Below are 18,924 nucleotides of genomic sequence, written 5' to 3'. Positions count from 1 at the left end.
CCCCCCCCCCCCCCCCCCGTGTTTGTTATTTGTAAATTAGCAATCTAAACTGGAACCTCGTAGCTTGATATGAATTATCACATTTAGATAGTAATTACAGCTCCTCTGTCCTAATATTACAGGCATAAGGCTCTCAGCAGCCACTGTTTTAGACCAATACTCTGTCTTGAGTACTTGAGTACCAAGAAAATTGCGTGTGCAAGCATGATAAAAAAAGACCAAATGGTGACTGTGTTCATGACCAAAAATCCAGTTGCATTTCTATTGATTAGGGCTTTTGTTACTTGCAGTGGGGTATGTGACATGGTGCAATACACAAAAGGTCTCTCACCAGCAATAGATTTGGAGAGAGCTGTTGTTAAAGCCCAGATCAATGAGTAAATGTACAAAGGCATTAAAGCATAAGACCACTTAATAAAAATGCTTTTCTGTTCTCATGCTTTGATCAAATAATTCCTATCCATCAGCTTTGATTCAGGCTCTGGCAGCATCTTTCTTGAAGAGACTTTTACTGGACTTTTTAAAAAGACAGTCTTACATGGGGGGTGCTGGTGAAACCAACTGAAGTGCATTTCTCACCTTTGCAGTATGATAAAAGGCTCTAGGACTGTGAGGCTATGAAGGTTTTCTGCTTTTCCATCTCTTTGGAAAAAAATTAATAAAAATTGGGAAAAGTATTTTTTAAGCTGTTTAAAGATACATTAAGTGGACTTGTTTGTGGTTCCTTTGTTTGCTACTGTGCATGCTAAAATATTACAGATGTGAAATTTAATATAAGTGATGGCTTTATTCTATATACTAAGCAACTACCTTTGGAGATTATTTCCACTAAATATAATTTGTTGTAAGGTATGATTTATGCTGCAAATAGGATTTATGAAGCATGCCTTGAAAAAGTGGATGGAACAAGATCTTCCTGTGAGCCAAAAAGATACTGTTTTATATTATAAGCGTCAGTATCAAAGACAGAGTAAAAACAAGGAGCAGCTGGAGGGTGCATTTATTGATACATATTTCATATATACTTTACTTGCTATAACATCCACTGCCAAAATCCACCTGATGCGTCCTTGTATTTTGTTGTATCCCTGTGGCAGAGCTGTCCTTTGGCCTTTGGAAAATGCTAGCTTGTTAGTGAATGTTAGTTTGTACTGCAGTACCTACCTACATTGCATTGTGCTTCCACATGCACACATTATAAAAGAATTCTTTGACTTCATCTGAAATAACGTGCTGAGCCTTTAAACTTGATTATTAACATTTGGGTGGTTGGTTTCAAAGGGGTTTGTTTGCACCTTTTCAACATACATACCTATCAGCTGTAAAAAGTGAACCCTTCCTGTGTGGAGACTTGTCATTGTGGCTGAACAACAGCTTGTTCCGTTCTTGCAAACATGCTTGAATATCTTGAGACAGGGGCTGTCGAGAGAGGAAAGGCAGAGCAGGGCTTGGGGTAGACTCTCTGCAATTGACTGAGGCCTCGGGACAAGTGGGTCCAGTGCTGTGGATTTTCATCAGCATGATGGGAATGCAGAAGCTGCCACTCTGGAAAGGCTGTATGTTTTGGAAATATGAAGCTGTTCTGTATTTTTTGCCCAAATCGAATGAAATTCTTGGCTTTGACTGTGTGGCTAGCAGCTCCTTTTGGTATGTGGGTTTTTTTAAGCAAAGTTAAAATACTCCCTATGTGATGACAGCATGTCTCACTCCTTTTCACTATCACCACCTGTCCCTACTGTGTTTCCCCATTTCTGTGGTGCTTTCTCTCACTTCTACTGAGTGCTATCTGTTAGTGAACTTCTTCAGGACAATGCCAAGATAATGGAAATGTGGGAGACCTCCATTTCCATTTTCAGACCTGTCTCAGAGGAATCAAATCAACACATGGGTTGTAATACTTGTTCTGGTTAAAGTGAGTTTTCATCCAGACAGTGTAATGATTGAGCACAAAGTAACACTGGAATGACTAACTGTATGTAATTGCTCTTCTAGTAAAAGCAGAAAACACTTCAGTGAAGACTAGTAGTTGTTATAATGGTAATTAGCAGTAGAGTTAGGAAAGCTCTTTCTTGTTACCCGCTAACACCATTAAAAAGCATCTTGGCATGCATTATGTGTTAACGAGTTTGTGTCCCTGTGCTTATAACCATATGTCAGTTGTATGCTGGGTACCTCCTCCTTGTCATTATCATAATGCTGTTCTTGCTATATCACAGAGCGTGTCCATCTGTAGTAGTGTTGCACTGCTACCTAGAAACCTCAAGAAGCTGATGGGAGATAGTATTAAAAAAATAGGGCTGGCGAGCAGAACTGAAGCCCAGGGATTAAATTCTGTACCCAGCAGTGGAAGATTGTGTAAGAAGGGGAATGGCTGAAATGGCTTCAGTCTCACAGCCTATGTAAGCTTTAGGGACAAAGTCTTAGTCTGTTTTGTTGTTTCATGTGCAAAGTAGACTGACCTCCATCTTTCCCTTGCTTCTTTTCTCAAAAGGTCAGATCTAATCCTCTCATTCAGCACATCGGGAGGCATATGAAGGTTTTTGAACACTAGAGGCTCAGTGTAGAAGGGCAGCTGTCAGTAAGGTAGCTGCAGATGTCTGATATTTAGCTCTTTCACATCTACAGGGAAATGACTTTGTTATTCTGTAAATGAAAAAGTTTCTCTAAAGTTTGCCTATGTGTTCTTCAGTCTCATAGGCAGACCTCCCGCTGACTTCAGTGTGTGCTAGATTGGCCCACACAGGGAGAAGGAAAAGAACATTTGAATTTTGGAATAAGCACTAGCTGAGCTGATAAATCCCAATAGCTTTCTCACTGCCATAGCCGTGTTGGTCCTTATCCCAGGGAGCTGTTCTTCCTCCTCTTTTTCTCTTATCTGCTTTAGGGAAGTTTCCATGCTGTATTGCACTGCCCAGTGTCCTAGGCAGTCTTCATTCAGACCATGTGTCTTCCACAAACACTTTGAAAAGCATAAAACAGAGCTGTGATGAACAGTCTGATACAGAATAAACTATGGCATTCAGCAGCAATGGGAGGCTATAACAAAACATATACTTGGCAGCAGTGTCGTGCTACCCCTTTGCCTGGAAGGAAAACTAAATCTAAAAGACAGATTCTCAGATGAAGCTGGCTCTGGTACGTGGATTGGCAGGTAGCAAATAACAGTGTGAAGGGACTTGTGTCCCTTCCTGGCTGCTCGCCCTGAGAGGGAATGGGGATGGCTGTGCTTGCAGATGGAGGAGCAAGAGGGAGTCCAACGCTGTGACACATCAGGGTCCCCCATAGATGCTGAGGCCAGCCTGGCAGCTGATTCTCCAGCGAGGGTGGTGACAGCTTGGGGGAAGGGCATCTCACCTGTGCCCCAGCAATACCAACTGTGTGAGTCGAACGTTGGCATGCAGAGATCAACCGAAATGGGTAAACTGCTCAAAGAAAGGGAGGATTCTAAGCAAATCCCAGGGCACAGTTCAGAAGTGCTGCTGCAGATATTTCTTACTGCATCAACAGGAATGAAAAAGGCAGCATATTCATGGGGGAGAAATACTTCAGCGGTGGTGCTTACCTGAGTGGAAGCCTCTGCACTTTTGAGATGGTTGGCTGGGTTCTCAATTGGTGTAAGCATCCAGTGCTTTTGATTTACTTGTAGTTAAGTTGTTTTGCAGTGTCTGAGAATCTTGCTTACACATCTGAATCATGACTGAGGAGCTTGAGCCGCTGAGGGATTAGTATTGGAACTCAAAGGTTAATTAGCATATGGTGTTAAAAGCAGATGTAGTTGAAGTGAACAGTGCTTCAATGCTCTTATCTAGAGAGATGTTTGATCCTTGATTCTAAAGAAGAAAAATGAGCTGGCAAGTTGGCGCTCAACCCTGACAAAAGTCCAACCCCAAAATAAGAAGTTTTAAAATAAATATAAAAATCATTAAATTATCTGTTTCTCAGGGGCATCAGTGAAGTTCTTAAGAATCTAGCTTTCTGTGAAAATGTATATACTGACACATGCTTATTTATATATATTCATTATAAATATACATCCAGAACCAACCTGAAACCTGGAGTAATCCAGTCAGGGGAAAGGAACTGCCAACCAATGTATCATAGAAGAACAGCAAATTGTGAAGCAAATATTTGAAACAATGTTTTCTGTGACTAAAATACGTTTCTGCTAGACTTGTGAGAGACAGATTTTTACATGTATAGAAGGAAAACAGGCCCCCACCTTCCACTGAAACCCATCTTCCCTATTTATTTAATACATTCCCTGATTATTTTTTTCATAAAAATGATAAACTGATAAAACCAAGTCATCTCATAGATAATCTGTAAAAGGTAGCATAAAACTTTCAGTCACCACAGCATGTACAGTAACTGGCTGCACTGAATGTCTGCCTTGCAAATACAAGATTGTAGTTTACTTGTTGTGTAATGAATTGTCTCTTTGCCTGCAATGCCAAAAGCTGTTGCCATGAACACTATAAAGTGATGATTTGCTTGCTGTCAAGTCACTTTGGATATTTACTATCCTGAAATTCTTGCCTCTCTGCCCCTCTCCTTTGCACACAAAGTGAGAAATCTGAGAAGTGGGAGCGTTGTTTTCTTACCCCAAAGATGTGGGAGCTGTGTGAGTGAACACTGATTTCTTTGAGCAGCCATCAGACGAATCTGCACAAATGGGGCATGGCAGCAAAAGCCTTTTCCCAAAACTCTTCAGTGAGGAAGTGGAGGAGCAGCAACCTTCAGGGCTGTTTGGAGTGTAAACATGGGGGATTTTGGAGGCAGTGCACTTTCGGATCGAGCTGGTGTCAAAAGTGCTGGGCCTTTTTTATGGGGACTGACCTGCCTGTGACCTCTGATGTGGTTTGACAGAGAATGCCTCTTCCAGCTCCAGTGAGAGCAGGTGGTGGTCCTGGTCTCTTGCTGCTTCATGGGGGCCACCTGGAGTCCAGAGCAGACCCAAATCCTCCCATGTTCCTGCCCTCTTGGAGGGGGTTGAGGTCCTGATGTTGGATGTGAGGTACAGGCGCAGTTAAATAGGTCCTTTTCCCCCAGGGTATTTTCTTTCCTTTGCAGTCACAGTTGTGAAGCCTGTAGGTTGTCTTGTTGGTCCTGTGGTTTCACGACAGCTCAGAATGTTATGACAGTAGCAATGCCTGTTCCAGAGTTTCTGCCTTGAAAGATCCTTATTTAAAATCCTAGCCATCAAGCAGTCTACTTTGCTAATTGTCAGAGCTTGTCATGCCATGTAATTAAGTTTTGGACAGCATTCAGATGCCTCTTCAGGAGTGTGTAAGGGTATGTGTGGAACTGCATCTCTTACCACAGAAAATGAGTCTCACTTCCGGCTGGCTCAGACCGAGCTGCAGACATCGCTGCAGTAGGTTGGGTGGAGGATTTAAGATTAGGAGCTTCTGTAACCTGATCCGACAGGAAAACCCTAGCCAGCCTTGCTGCTAGTGCAGGAATCTATTCACAACTGGCTGGGGATGACCAAAGGGATTCTTTTAATCTCATCAGCCTATTAGGAGCTTGTTTTTTACAGGCTAATAACTGTCCTGGAAGCACAGGCAGCCCTCAAATTAAGGTCTCTGTGTTGGGTAGGAAGGATAAGGTTTTTCAGCATCATGGATTTGAGAGAGCCTTGCTGTTCACTACTTCTGATGCACAGAGAGTTCAGGTAATCAAACTCCTTCTCAAGTGTTCAGGCATTGCACAGACCAGCCTGTCTTTGCCTCTGGCTGACTGAGATGGGAATAAACCCCAGAGCTCCATTGATCTTGCAAAAAAAAAAAAAAAAAGAGTGTGTGTATACACAGGTATATATTTTTTTTCCTGGGAAAAATGCCAACATGCTGCTTCAAATTTTGAGGCATTGCCATCCTGGGTACACTCTATTGAATTTTGGGGTTGTTTTGTTTTTAAAGCCATGTTATAGAAATTAATGTCAACATGAAAAGTGTTTCTGGTTTTTGTTTAGACTGTAATAACAAAAAATAATCTTTGAGGTCCCCTGAATGCTCAAACATTATTGCAGCATCTGTGCTGTCCTGATTCATCCTAAGATTTTCAATAGCATCCTAGTGGAGGTAGAATAAAGCATGGCCCTCACTGGAACCTCTCTTCTGTCAGAACTCAGCATGGTGAAAAAAATAAACTTAAATCATGGAAAGCTGTTGAAGCTAATTCCTTTGTGCTACTGTCATACTGGGAGGAAACAGTCCTATACCATACACAAAAAATCTTCATCTGCTTTTATGGTACTTCAAGAAGTGTAGACAAGCAGGGATCCAGGATTGAAATGTTCCTGTTAGAGGGATACAGGCTTCATCAACAGAATCCTTGTGTGGATGATTAAAATGAGATTAAAGCATGCCAGGAGTGGGTTCCCAGCCCAGGCATTTCTGTTTGTTGTGCACGTCTCTTACTTACCAAATAGTGGCTCTGTTCCCATAACTGTGTGCCTTTCTCTGCAACCCCTTTCAGGACTGGGGAGGCCCAGGTGAGATGACTGCTGGGTTACATACTCTGCTCATAATTTCTGGGAACAAGAGCTACTTGTCTTGGAATTTCATTGTCTTTGTCTGGAGGAAGTGACCTCCTTTCTCTTGATTGCTCTCCAGCAACCTCTGACCCCATTTCAGATATACCCAAGGACTCTTGGAGTTGCCTCTTCTGCTTTTGATTTAAGAGAGCACCTGTAAGTGCAGTTCATCTTTTTAGGTGATAAGTAAAAAGGGGAGATGGAAACAGGCTGTGCCCTGAAAAGTGCAAAATCTGGATAGGAAAGGCAGAGGGAAAAAGTGCTTTTCTTGTTGCTAAAAAGGGGCCATGGAGAGATTTACAGCTATGCTCTATAGTTCCATGTGGAGTCAGGCAGAGGACTGGCTGAATTTGTACAGTAGCTCCCACTGATCTGAGGCCCCAGGTCTATCTACGAGCAACAGCCCGTTCTTGTTCCCAACAGGCAATGCTCTACTCCTTCCTCACTGCTTAGTGGCTTTCAGTGGCTCCAGCCTCACATAGATCACTTTCCAGCCAGATTTCCCTGCCATTTGTGCTTCTCTGGTATTTCTTAGGAACTTGGGACACTATGGCCTCACATGCTATTTAAGCTGTCAGTTGGTAAGAACTGAAGCGTACTGTAAACTTGGATGCAAAATAGTACGTGGGCTCTGTGCATTGATAGGTGGGGCCAGATGATCTTGACATAATCCCTTTGACAGGGTGGGTAAATCCCACCTGGTGTTTGGCAGGAGCAGAGGAAAGCCGGCAGCTTGGTATTTCCCTGCTGGGGAAAGCAGCCATAAGGGAACATTGCCAGGCTGTGCTCAAACCAGTTATCTTATTATTGAGAACCACTGGGAGTCTAGGAAGAAAAGAGGATGCTTTTGAAGTCAAGTCTGTCTGTTTATGAGCTTCAGTAGGCAGCAGAGACCAGACTGTCCCAAGGGCCAGGGAAAGGGGAACGTCCTGTGTAATTCCTCTGATCTCTAGGTTTTGTTACGTGGATTTTGTGATCTGTAGTTTAGGATTAAAAAGACCAAAGACCTTTTAAGTATGGATTTCATTCTACTGATTGTGTCATCCTCCACAGATGTGGAGCCAGCCAGAGTGTATCAGACCCTTCATCAACTAATTAACTTGAGTTGTCAAGCTGCAATCAGTGAGCTGCTCTCATACTAAAATAATAATGATGAATTCCTCTCATCTGAAGCTGTCAGCTTCCAGCTGCAAGAGGCACGAGTTTGAAGGATCTGTAACTTACTCCATGAAGGAAAATCATATTTGCACCTCTGTCTTGCCAAAGCCAACTTTGTCTTGGTTCCCTTTCTAGCAGTTTGCTGTTGGAGCAGCAGCTAAGGCCAGGCCAGGATTATGCTGGGCAGGACCAAAGCTGCTATCAGACTGTCAGATGCAGCACTGAGTCCTACTCATTTCAAAGGGTCGTTTTTCTAGTTTCAATTGCTCGTTGAGGAGCCGATTTGGTTTCTTTTTGGGTTGCATTTTTAAAAATTTGTCTGTAAGGGGTGTGTTTGTTTAAATTCTTCCCATGGTTGTTTTGTTAGGCAAGAAAGGTGCTACACATTTCACTAAGACCTGTCCGAAGGAAAAGGTGTCCAGAACACCTTTGGGACTGCTTGTCTGCCCCACAGAGCTGGCAGGCCAGCAGGGATCCCTTGCAGGCTCTAGTGGGGATGTCAGCCCTTCTTTCCTCCCAGGTTTTGAGCTTTAATGCCCTGTCACATCTATCCTGTCACACTTGTCACACCTATCCTGTCTTAAACAGATCAATAAAGAAATCCCATTCCACAGTGGTAAAGGGAGTCCTGGACTTAATTCTGCTGCCTCTATCTTGCATAAGAAATTGAATGTCACCTCTTCTGAGTATGACCATTCACAGCAGTCCTGCTCACCACAATATCCAGGCATCAGTGGGTCAGAAGCTTCCTCCAAGATTTGTCTGGGCTAAAGCAGTCAGACTTTTGTGGTGTTGAGATTGGAAGAACACCTTGTGATGATTTCAGTGTGTTTTGGATCAGGCCCCAAACACTGTGTGCTGTTTGAGTTATCTTTTGGATGTTTTCAGGTTTTGCTCCTGCAAATACACTAAACACCTTGTTGCTTGGCTTAATTCAGAAGTATGGTGTTAGTTTTATAGTGGTTGACCCCTACAGAAATTAATGTTTGTTTTTTTTAATGACTGACTGCATAGGAATTCCAAGCAAAACGGAAGCAAACAAAAATTACTTGTTTGCTTTATCCAGATGGACTTTTACCACACAATTTGTGTAGCCTTCTAAGAAATAATAACTAGCTTTTACTGTAATGAATCTCTTTGCACAGTGTAAACATCACAAATAGAAATTAAAAGTACAGTTCACCCTACAGCATAGGTTTGGGTGACACTTGTAAAAGGCTATAAAGCATCTTAATTGAAGTTTTATAGGCTCATAATCATGTGTTATTTGAGCTAAATATCATTAGCAATACCAGAGCTATCCAGAAGCTTAGTATGGTCTTTAGATATCTGAAAATAAGTGTAAAATAAATATATTTCTAAAGAGGTCTTCTTTCCCCATCAAATAAGACATCCTGTTTAAAGGCAGAAATACAGAATAGAGAAATCAGGAGGCCTGGTTTTTCTTTTTGCATTCCCTGTCATTTCTGAAAACCATCGTGGAACAGTTATCCTTTTTCTGTGGAAAAGCTCCTTTTCAGATGGCTTCTTGGTGATTTGATGCAGAATAATTTTTTAGTGTATAAATCTGCCTTCATAAGCATCCTCATAAATATAACACAGCAAACAAACTGCTTGGAGGTCAGACTGCAGAAGAGGTTGACCTTGCATTTTTAGCAGTTTAGTGTATGTTAGAGCTTAGATTTAGCAGGATTAAATTTTGCAAAGGTCCTGTGACGAGTGTTTCTTACAGAGTGGGAATGTCTGAAAGCCTACTACAGATTAACAGGAAAGACTGAGCACAAATGCTCAGGTGCAATTTAGGCACAAATTTGGTGTTGATTAAATTCAGAATCTTAGCCAGTGTGCAAAATAGATGATGACTTCAAAGACTAAACAGATACTTTGGCAGTACCTTTGCAATGAGCATCTTAATTCAGGCACTGATTATCTTTCATTCTTTATCATTAAAGCTCGAAGTTATATGCTTATTTCTGTCCAAACAAAGCCTCCATGATTAAAGTTAAATAGCATTAAGCACCTTAATAAATAAAGATGAGTTTCTCTTTTTTTTTTGAGTCATCTTGAGTCTGCTGAACTAGAGCGTCTGTATTATGTCTTGATAACTGAATTTAGGTACGTTTTGCAGAAAGGGTATCACACCTCTGCTGCCTTAAAATACAGGTGCCTCTTCTTTGTGTGTAGATGTACCCTTAGGAGCATGAGTTTACTTACAGATTTTGACAGTGACATATAAAAAGAGCTGGATTGTGGTGATGTGAACAAGTAAATACAAATTTATGGTTTAAAGTGCAGGTGATACTTTTTATTCCAAAACAACATTTTTATTTCAAGCATTATCACTATTGTACTCACCAATATGTCTATTAGGCGTGTAAATCCTAGGCTATTGTTTTAAATTGTTCACTTGTGTTATCTGTTCAAATACGTATTTAAATGTGTGTCTGCTGCTAGCAGTCCTTAAGTTTTGACTGTTCATTGTTATAATGCTCAGAATAGCAAATCAGAAGGCCAAAGCTTGTGGTCCTGCCCAGAATTACTTCTATTTTTTATTTTTTTAATAGCAGAAGAGCTCCTTTATTTTTGCTTGAATGGTTACAGAGATGTCAAGGATAAGAGATCCACTGCTGTTTACTTTTACTATGTGGGATGATACAACTCCCGTGATTCCATACAATATTAAGAAAGGAAACAATAGGTGATAATCTAATATATAAGAAGATATATGGCCACTTGCATTTACTTTGTACAACTTCATTGCATTTTCATATACATATTTAATTATCACGTAGTGGTTTTGTTTATTATGCCCTTTCAAATGCTCTTTTAATTTGTTGGAGGCTCTTTTATATTCCAGTTTTAATTTTAAGGTCTCTCCAACACACCTTGCATTGCAAGAAATGCATCAAGTTGGTGTGACATAACTTCCATATCATAAAAAATTTTGTTTACTCCAAGAAGTTATCTTTCAAGATGAAAAGAAGTACATCTGTTGCTCCCTTAGAGAGGTTATTTTCAGTCCCTTTTTTAAAAAAGTAAGTGCATTTAGGGGGGAGCCTAAGGGAGCTGTGAGCAAATTGAGGACTTTTGGCTATGAAGAGAAGGATGCAGGCCCAGCAGTGCAGCAGCAGAGATCACTTCTCTGGCCAGCCCCGGGGTCTTGGCGTGCTCGCTCACATCTACTGCCTGAGCTGTTGGTAGGAGAGCTCCTTACCCCATTTCAAACCCTGTTCTTTTGGCTGAAGGCACCTCCCAGCCAGCAGATCTGCAGATCAGCAGCCTCAAAGGTGTGTGCTCAGGGAGGAATTCCATCCACTACAGCAGCATGTGCAGAGTCCAGCTTGATCTGAAGCCTTTGAAACACTGCATTTCTCCTGCTTGTGTACAATCCCACTCTTAAAAGAATTTAAATGTGTGCTTACTATTTTAGAACACGAATATCTCAAAGCAGTGAAAACTGTGGTTGAGTACTCAGTTGAAATGTATTCTCTGTGACCTGATTCTCAAATGTGCTGAGCGCTCGCTCGGGTGCCTGTGAGGTCAGTGAGCGCTTCTGGGCCTTCATTGCTTTGGAAATGGAGCTGAAATATGGTTATATGAACTTGCTTCATGCTTACATGCGTGCAAAACCTTAGTCTTGTTTTCAAGGATGCAAGACAAGTAGAGAATCCATTTTGAATCTCCAAGGAAAAAATCCATAAAGATGTTAAAAGGCAGACAGTAGTTAGTGAACATTATTGAATCCTTGAGTTTTTTTAAGTCATTGTTTTGTTTTGTCTGCTTCTGCTTTCACAATAACTTTCTCCTTTCATTGGAACTGTGCAGTTTAAAGATTTTCATGTCTGTTTACTTTATACTTGACAGGAAGATCCTGAGTACCACATGAGTGTTTGAAGTGGTATTTCTTTGAATGTCAGCTGATCTCTCAGGTTAGAGAAGTAACCTGATTTTAAGAAAACTAGCACATAAATTGCATCTGTGCTGCTAAGACCTGCTGACACCGCAAAGATAGGTCTTGACAAAAGTTTAATTTGGGCTACAACTCTTCTTGTACAGGGTGTCGGATGGGTTCTTTATTTCTGCTTTTTCATTCTTTACTACTGAAGACACTGAGAGGGAAATGGGGCTTCTGCTTCTTCAGGAGTTCACAGACTGGCACTGCTTGTCTTTAATCTGCAGCAATAATCCTCTCTGTGCAGGGCTCAAATATGCAGAATTTGCTGAGGAAACAAGGAATCTCCTTACTCTAAAATTTTTACTATTGGACAAAAGAAATCATTAGCAAAGAACAGGATGACAAAAGCCTGGAAAGCACAAAAGGCGAGGGAGCTCTGTGGTGCACAGGGTTTTGGGGGCCAATACCAGGTAATTTTAAAAGAGATTTTGTTTGTTTAGTCTGACATGGCACCAGCTATTCTGCGTGTGTACACTCTCAGCACTGGACACACAGAAGCTCCAGTGTGGGTGAAGGAAATGCACTTAGTGTGAGTCATGCATGTAGGAATAGCAGTGAGTCTGAATGCATAGGCAGAGGTGATGGCAGCAGTTATGCAGATGAGAACACGTAAAAAGGAATGAGGTTTCTGCAAAGTTACTTGTTCACAGGCTTAAATAAAGAGCATTGCATATCATACCTATAATATTTTCTCTGTGTCTATGATTATGTTATTTCCATAGCAACTAATTGTGCCATAAACCAAAGATCATGACTTCAGGTGACATGTGAGCAGAAGGAGATGAGCTATTAGGTATTGAAGATTTTTTAATGCAAATTTCCTTATTTATAAAGGAAAAAAAAAGAAAGAAAATGAAAAAAACCAACCAAACAACAAACCAACCAACCCTGAAGTCTGCTATATAAGTGAAATTGCTTGTGACTGGAATGTGTTTTCAAAGTTTTGTTGGAGGCATCAGTAAATATTTCAAGTGGTTGTAGGTACAACTGTGAATATCAACAGATTTTTGTATTAGCTGAGGAAATCTCTAGAATGTCTGATTGTCTTCTTCTGCCCATGCAATCCAGGGCTTGACTTGTTTCCAGCAACTGTAATGTTTTACTGATACTGAAATTGCTAATGGATGAGCAAGGACCCTGGAAATAAAAGGGAAGGTCTGGGATTGTAGGTATGTGGTAAGTTTGAGGTTGCAGTGAAGCATACTATCTTCTGCTTCACTTATTAGAAAACATTCCTATTTCTTTCTATAACAAAAGATTCCAGAGATATCCTCCGTTTACAACCCCATGGTGATACTCTCTGAGCTGGAGGACCTGCAGCCCAGAGTAGAACTGATATTGCTTGACTTACCTGTTTCTCAGGGGGCTGCTTTAATGTGTCTTGCTTTTGGTTCGGGAACTGGCTTTATTGCTCCCCTCCTGAGCTACTTGCGCCTCTCTTAAAGTCTTTGGCAACATGTGCAGACTCATTGCACCATGTGAATTTTTAGGAGAGAGCAGGATTTAGGGAGGAAACCTGTTGATTGCTGCTTGAATTGACCTTGAATATTTCCAGGGATGGGGCATCTACAACCTCTTTGGACAACTTCCTCCAGTATTTCATCTCCTCCCTCATTGTAAAAAATTTCTTCCTTTTATGTAGTCTGAATCTACCCTTTTTAAATTTAAAAACATTACCCCTTATCCTATTGCTACAGGTCCTATTAAAAAGTCAGTCCCCATCTTTCTTAAGCCCCATTTAGGTACTGAAAGACTGCAATGAGGTCTCCCTGGAGTCTTTTCTTCTCCAGGATGAACAACCTGAACTCTTTTAGCCTTTCCCATTAGGTAAGGTTCCAGCCCACTGATTCTTTTAGGGCCCTCCTCCTGACCCACTCCCAACAGGTCCATGTCTTCCTTGAACTGAGGACTCCAGAGCGGGATGTACTATTCCACATGGACTTTCATCAGAGCAGAGGGGCAGAATCACCCCCTTCAACCTGCTGGCCATGCTGGCCAGTACCCCCAAGTCCTTCTGGGCAGGGCTGCTCTCAATCCCTTCATCCCCCAGCTTGATAATGGAGGTTGCCCCAACCCAGGTGCAGCACCTTGCACTTGGTGTTGTTGAACCTCATGAGGTTTCCATGGGCCCACTTTTAGAGCTTGCCCAGATCCCTATGGATGGCATCCCATCCCTCAGGTGTGTTAACTGCACCACTCGGCTTGGTGACATCTGCAAATTTGGTGAGGGTGTGCTGGATCCCACTGTGTATGTCACTGATGAAGACACTAAACAGTCCTGGCCAGGGCTGAGCAGAGACTGAAAACCTGAGGCAGTGTGAGGCTGTCAGGTTAAAAATCATCTTCTCACTGTCTTTGCTTTGCTCTTAGTCATTTATATTCATGCAAAATGAATATACAAAAGCAAACAAATCAAAGACTCCATCACAAGGCTTTTTTCCCTCCTAGCTGAAACAGCCAGCCTGGCCCTGAACTTTGGTTCACCCTCCAGTCAGAAGAGATAATGTTTCTCTTAGACTTCTGGAAGAGGTACAGTTTCTACAAAACCTGCATCACTGAAGCAAACATAACCAAACAGTAGCTGCAAAGAGTGCATTGGGTGAGGAAACAAGAGATTTCTCTTCAGGCACGTTGCTGAAGAAAAGGACAGGCAGGGCCAAACAGGTTTGATTAACGCTTTTATGTGGTGATCTCTGTATGTACATGAAATTAAAAAGTTGAGCATTTGGAATATATTCTTCAGGTGATCGTCCTTAGCTGATTTCAGTGCTGTTGCGTGAAGCAAAGCTAGTTAACTCACAAAGATCCTGCTCTTGTAGTAATGTTTCATCTTAGTCATTTTGTTCACTGAAACTACCGGGAATGGCTGCCACCTGTCACGTGCATGCCTTTGCACACCCCTCTGCTGCAGAACAGGAGCAGTTGTCACATACATACCCTGTTTTATATAATATATTTCAGTAATAGCTTCTAGCAGGATTCTTTAAAATTTATTCTATTTCATGGATCACTTCTTAACAGTCTGTTGAGGTCAATGCAGAGTGGGTTGTTTCATTAGGAGGATAGAGCAGGTATGCAGAATTTTGAAGACAATGACAAGAGGCATTAGTGGGGGGAAAACCAGTGCAACCATTAAAAGACTTACAAGACTAAATTAATGAGGATGTGAATTAGAGGCTGCATTTTGTGTGAGGTGAAGGGGCCGGTGTCTTGTGGTTGTGAGTGTTAAATCATGGAGGAGGAAGAGAAAGCACTATACAAAATAATTCAAAAGAAAAGGAAGGCGTGATCTAACATGACATTGAAATACTGTTGGCTTCAGTTGATGAGTCCTTTGGGTCCAGAGGCATCACACACAGTCGGGCATGAGGAGGGGAAGGCCTGAATGTGGAACAGGCAAAGAAGTAGCTGGGTCTAGAAAAACATGGTGCACCAAAGGAGGAGCTAAAGGCGAGTAGGAGGCTGAAGAGGGCCAGAAAGCAGCTCTCACCAAAACCATGGGGATAGGCAGGTTCTCTTGGGATCCCTAATAGAAAGTTTTGACGTATTAACCATCACTTGAGCTCAGAGCACACACAAAGCCTGCTCCAGCCTCAGCAGCAGCAATGTCCCTGCCCTGGGGGTCAGTGTCCAGCAGCACTCCCCAGCTGCAGCCCAGGCTGGGACTCAGGACTGCTGCTCGTGCTCTCATGTGTCTCTGTTGTAGGTGTATTGCACGTGCCCCATCCTGACTGGCCTAGGTACCCATGACCCCTTTAAATGGGACTGTTGCCATGACCAGTGGAGGTGATGCAGCAGGGGCTGGCAGCAGCAGCAGCAAGAACAACTGGGAAACCAAGAGTAGAGTCAGCTAAGGGAAGTGGGAGCGTGGTGTGGGGTCCGTGGTGGCTGCAGCTCAGGGTGAGGTGGGAAGTGTGTGCTGAACAAGCTGTGTGTCTTCAGATGAAAGCTGAAGCCTTGGCTGCTCAGAGAAAGGGTGGAGGGATAACACAGTTAAGAGATCTGCCCCTGATGCCCAAAGGGTGGAGGGATAACACAGTTAAGAGATCTGCCCCTGATGCCCAAATGTTTTACAGTTTATTGCCTGGAGCCCACCTGATGTCATTAGAGTGAGACTGCTGCCTCCTCTCTTTCAGGGCCAGGGTTTTGGCTGGAGACGTTGAAGGATTACCAGCCCTCCACTCAAAGTGGCAGGGACAGAGTTGTTATAACCTAAATGGTAGCGTGCCACCAGAATCAATACAAATTGAACCTCTGCTGGCAAGACTGCACAGTGCTTGTTTTCTTGTGGAGAGGAATCAATATGAATTGGCCACAGGATGGGAATATAGAGATACAGCTGGGGAGAGAAAAAATAGATGTTAAGCAGAGGTGAACAGAGGTCACTAGGTCCAGGCTGTGATTTTAGGCTTAGTGATTAACAAAAAGTTTTGTGAGAACTCTAATTCACCTGCCCTTTGAGTCACCCTTTACACACAATGGCCCAGTGATGCAATGCTTCCAACGTTTATTCTTCTTGGTTCATGTATTACTTTATTGTTAAACAGCTTAAATGTCAATACTGGTCCCAGCATGCCCCTTCCACCCTCTTTGTACCAGGGATGGGCAAGAGTAGAGTACACCAACCCTTCTCTTTTTGTTGTTTCAATGCCTTTTCCTGGTCTTAAAATCAAGAGTCATACATGGTTAGAAGGTGAAAAGGGATTTTACCTTGGTATTTGTTTTTAAGGATCCTTAGGTGCACACGTCCAGGTCATATGCATCAAGATGCACCCCGCCGAATATCCTCCCCAAAAGATGGGGTATAACATTATGGGTTTTACTAATTAGCATATCTATCAAAGATTCCCCAAGGAGAGGCTCAAGTGAGCCCCCTCCCCAAGGAGCCTTCCCCTGGATGGTTCTATCTTAGTTTACAGAATGTGTCCTGGAGAGGACCTTGGGGTCTGGGGCACACTGATCTCTAGCTACGAAGCTTCTAAAATGTTTAGTCTCTAGCTTGACAAACAAGCCCAAGAATGTAGGGAAAAAGCACTAGGAATACAGAAGTTGTAAAAAAGGTATAACAGGGGCATAAAAGAAAAGGCAAAAAATCTTCATGGCATCAGCTTTCCCCCAGTTCCCATTCAGGACATCACTCCATCATGGAACCATGTCATCCAAGCTGCAGCTAGCCTGTTGGTGAAACATTGCTGTCTCAAGGATTTCCCATTTAGGTTAGTGATTCTGATGGGGATTCCTAGTGTGGAAGATTTAATAAAAGAGTGATTGTAATGTCTATATCCCAAATGACTCTGTTTCTAATTAGCTGTTGGTATTGTCATGAGAAAGAACAGCAACAACTTAAGAACTACATTTTACACTAAAGTGCCTTTAAAAAGTTGTCATTTCCATGAGGTGTGCTACGGGATGATGGTGAAAAGAGGCTGGAGAAAAAGTACTCTTTATTGCAAGGGTTATGTGGGACCTCAGCCTTCCTCAAGCATTTTCTGCATCTGTCTGAACTATATCCACCATGTATTGATGTTTATTACTTTTTATTTAGAAGAAACATTTAGAAACTCTCCCTTCTACCTCAGATCTTGGCTTTATAAATTATTCCACCCATATTAAGGACTTAATTCTCTTAAGAATTTATGATTTCTTCCCTTCAGGAAAGGTAAAAGCAAGTGATTTCTAACCCTTTTCTTATCCAGATAGCAATGAGCTGCCTTTGGGGCTTTAGTTGCCTAGTTTACGGTAAATATGCCAAATTCTCCTCTGTTAAATGCAGTACCATGGGCACCCTTGTTAAATAACAGTTATCTGACTTGTCACTGTTTCAGCATAATTTGTGTGCTGAGCTGTACCCAGGTTTTCTTTCACCATTTAATGTGAAGCTCTGTGCACAGGCATGTTTGTATACTGACAGAGGATGTAGGAAATACTTGAATCATCTTTGGGTTTCTATTGCCAAACTGGTCTGGTTGTAATACAGGTGTGGAGAAAGGCTGGGGGCAGAACTGTTTGGTACCACAGGAAAAATTAATACTGTATTGGAAACTCAGACCAAGAACAGATCTGTTTCCACAGGACCATCTTTATGTGCTAGGGAAGGAAGATTCCTTTAAGGGGACCGAGTTCATATCGTGCAGGAAAGGGAGGGAAGAAGAGCAGAAAACTGACCTCCATCATGGCTCTGAAGTGTCTCTAATTTTAGAGATAGGGAAATCAAAAAGTGGAAAAGCTGTAAGTCATCAGAATTACTGAAACACATGGTGCAGGAGTTATTACCCGTGTGTTTTTTGCTCAGGTTCTTTCTCTCTAAAGCTTGCACTAGGTACGGTCAGTGTATTTATAGTTTGTGGAGGAAATGAAGAGAATTAATTAGACTCTAGGTTTGCAGTTTATAAATTAACAGAATTAGAGGGTGGTTTGCAGGGGCAAACTGCTCAGGCTATGTGTAAAACCAGCTCATTTTACTTCAACTAATTTGTTCTTTAATTAATTGGTGTCCGTGTCTCTTGATTTATGCTGAGACTGGCAAGATGCTTCATGAAGAAAACCTGTTTTCATCTTGATTAATTCTCTGCTGGGCAGGCCTTTAAAAAAAAATGTTAGCCAGCCATCTTTTGACTTGGCTCCAGTAGGTTACAGTCAAAATCAAAAGGCAGACAGAGGAGGAGAGGAGGAAGGCAGAGAGGAGGTGGCACATACGGAGACAAGTGAGTTACTTGCACAGGGAATTTGAGGCCAAAGATCGTAAATGAGTCTTGCTTTCCTGAGTGTTAATACTGTAATTGTCACAGTTTCAGTAAGATTTTTCCTTCACGAAGAAGTTGTGTGGCACATTTTCAACTCTTTACTGCCTGTGGGAGCTGTCAGATTTTAGGGAAGTGCTCCCCAGCGTACGGAGCTGGATGCCGATCAGTGCCTTCTGACAGGGGGACAAATGAGCTGGCCACACGTTGTGCTGAGTGATGATTCCGTGGGACTGAGCGAATTAGGAACATCCCGGTGATGGATCTGCAGCGGAACAAACGAGCCTTCCGGCAAGGGGAGCACGGCCTGTCCTGACCCCGCTCCCCGCGGAGCATCCCCAGCGCTTTTGCGTACGAAACCTTCACAGCACTTACTTATTCCCGTTCCTTTCGGCAGCGCCGCCTGTGTATCCGGGCAGCCCCTCAAAAGCCACCTGCACCCAGGTTCGGGCTCCGCGCGGTTTCCCCGTGCTCAGAGTTTCGGGGCAGGGGGAGGGAGCCCGCGGCGCCGGGCGGGGCTGTGAGGGCGCGGG

The 18,924-nt window shown here is 42.5% G+C and overlaps 1 protein-coding gene across 4 annotated transcripts in view; it reads left to right on the top strand.

Annotated features, from left to right (window-relative positions):
• TSPAN4 (tetraspanin 4) overlaps window positions 1–18,924 on the top strand; it is a 431,876-nt gene that overhangs the window by 219,781 nt on the left and 193,171 nt on the right. The gene's annotated exons all lie outside the window — the stretch shown is intronic.

This window comes from Corvus kubaryi, unplaced genomic scaffold (assembly GCF_017639235.1).
Source record: "Corvus kubaryi isolate FWS band 111438036 unplaced genomic scaffold, C.kubaryi_AGA036_p1.0 37392, whole genome shotgun sequence".
Lineage (NCBI taxonomy): Eukaryota > Metazoa > Chordata > Aves > Passeriformes > Corvidae > Corvus > Corvus kubaryi.
The sequence above is the reverse complement of the archived record's forward strand: the minus strand, read 5'-3'. Positions and strand labels throughout refer to the sequence as shown.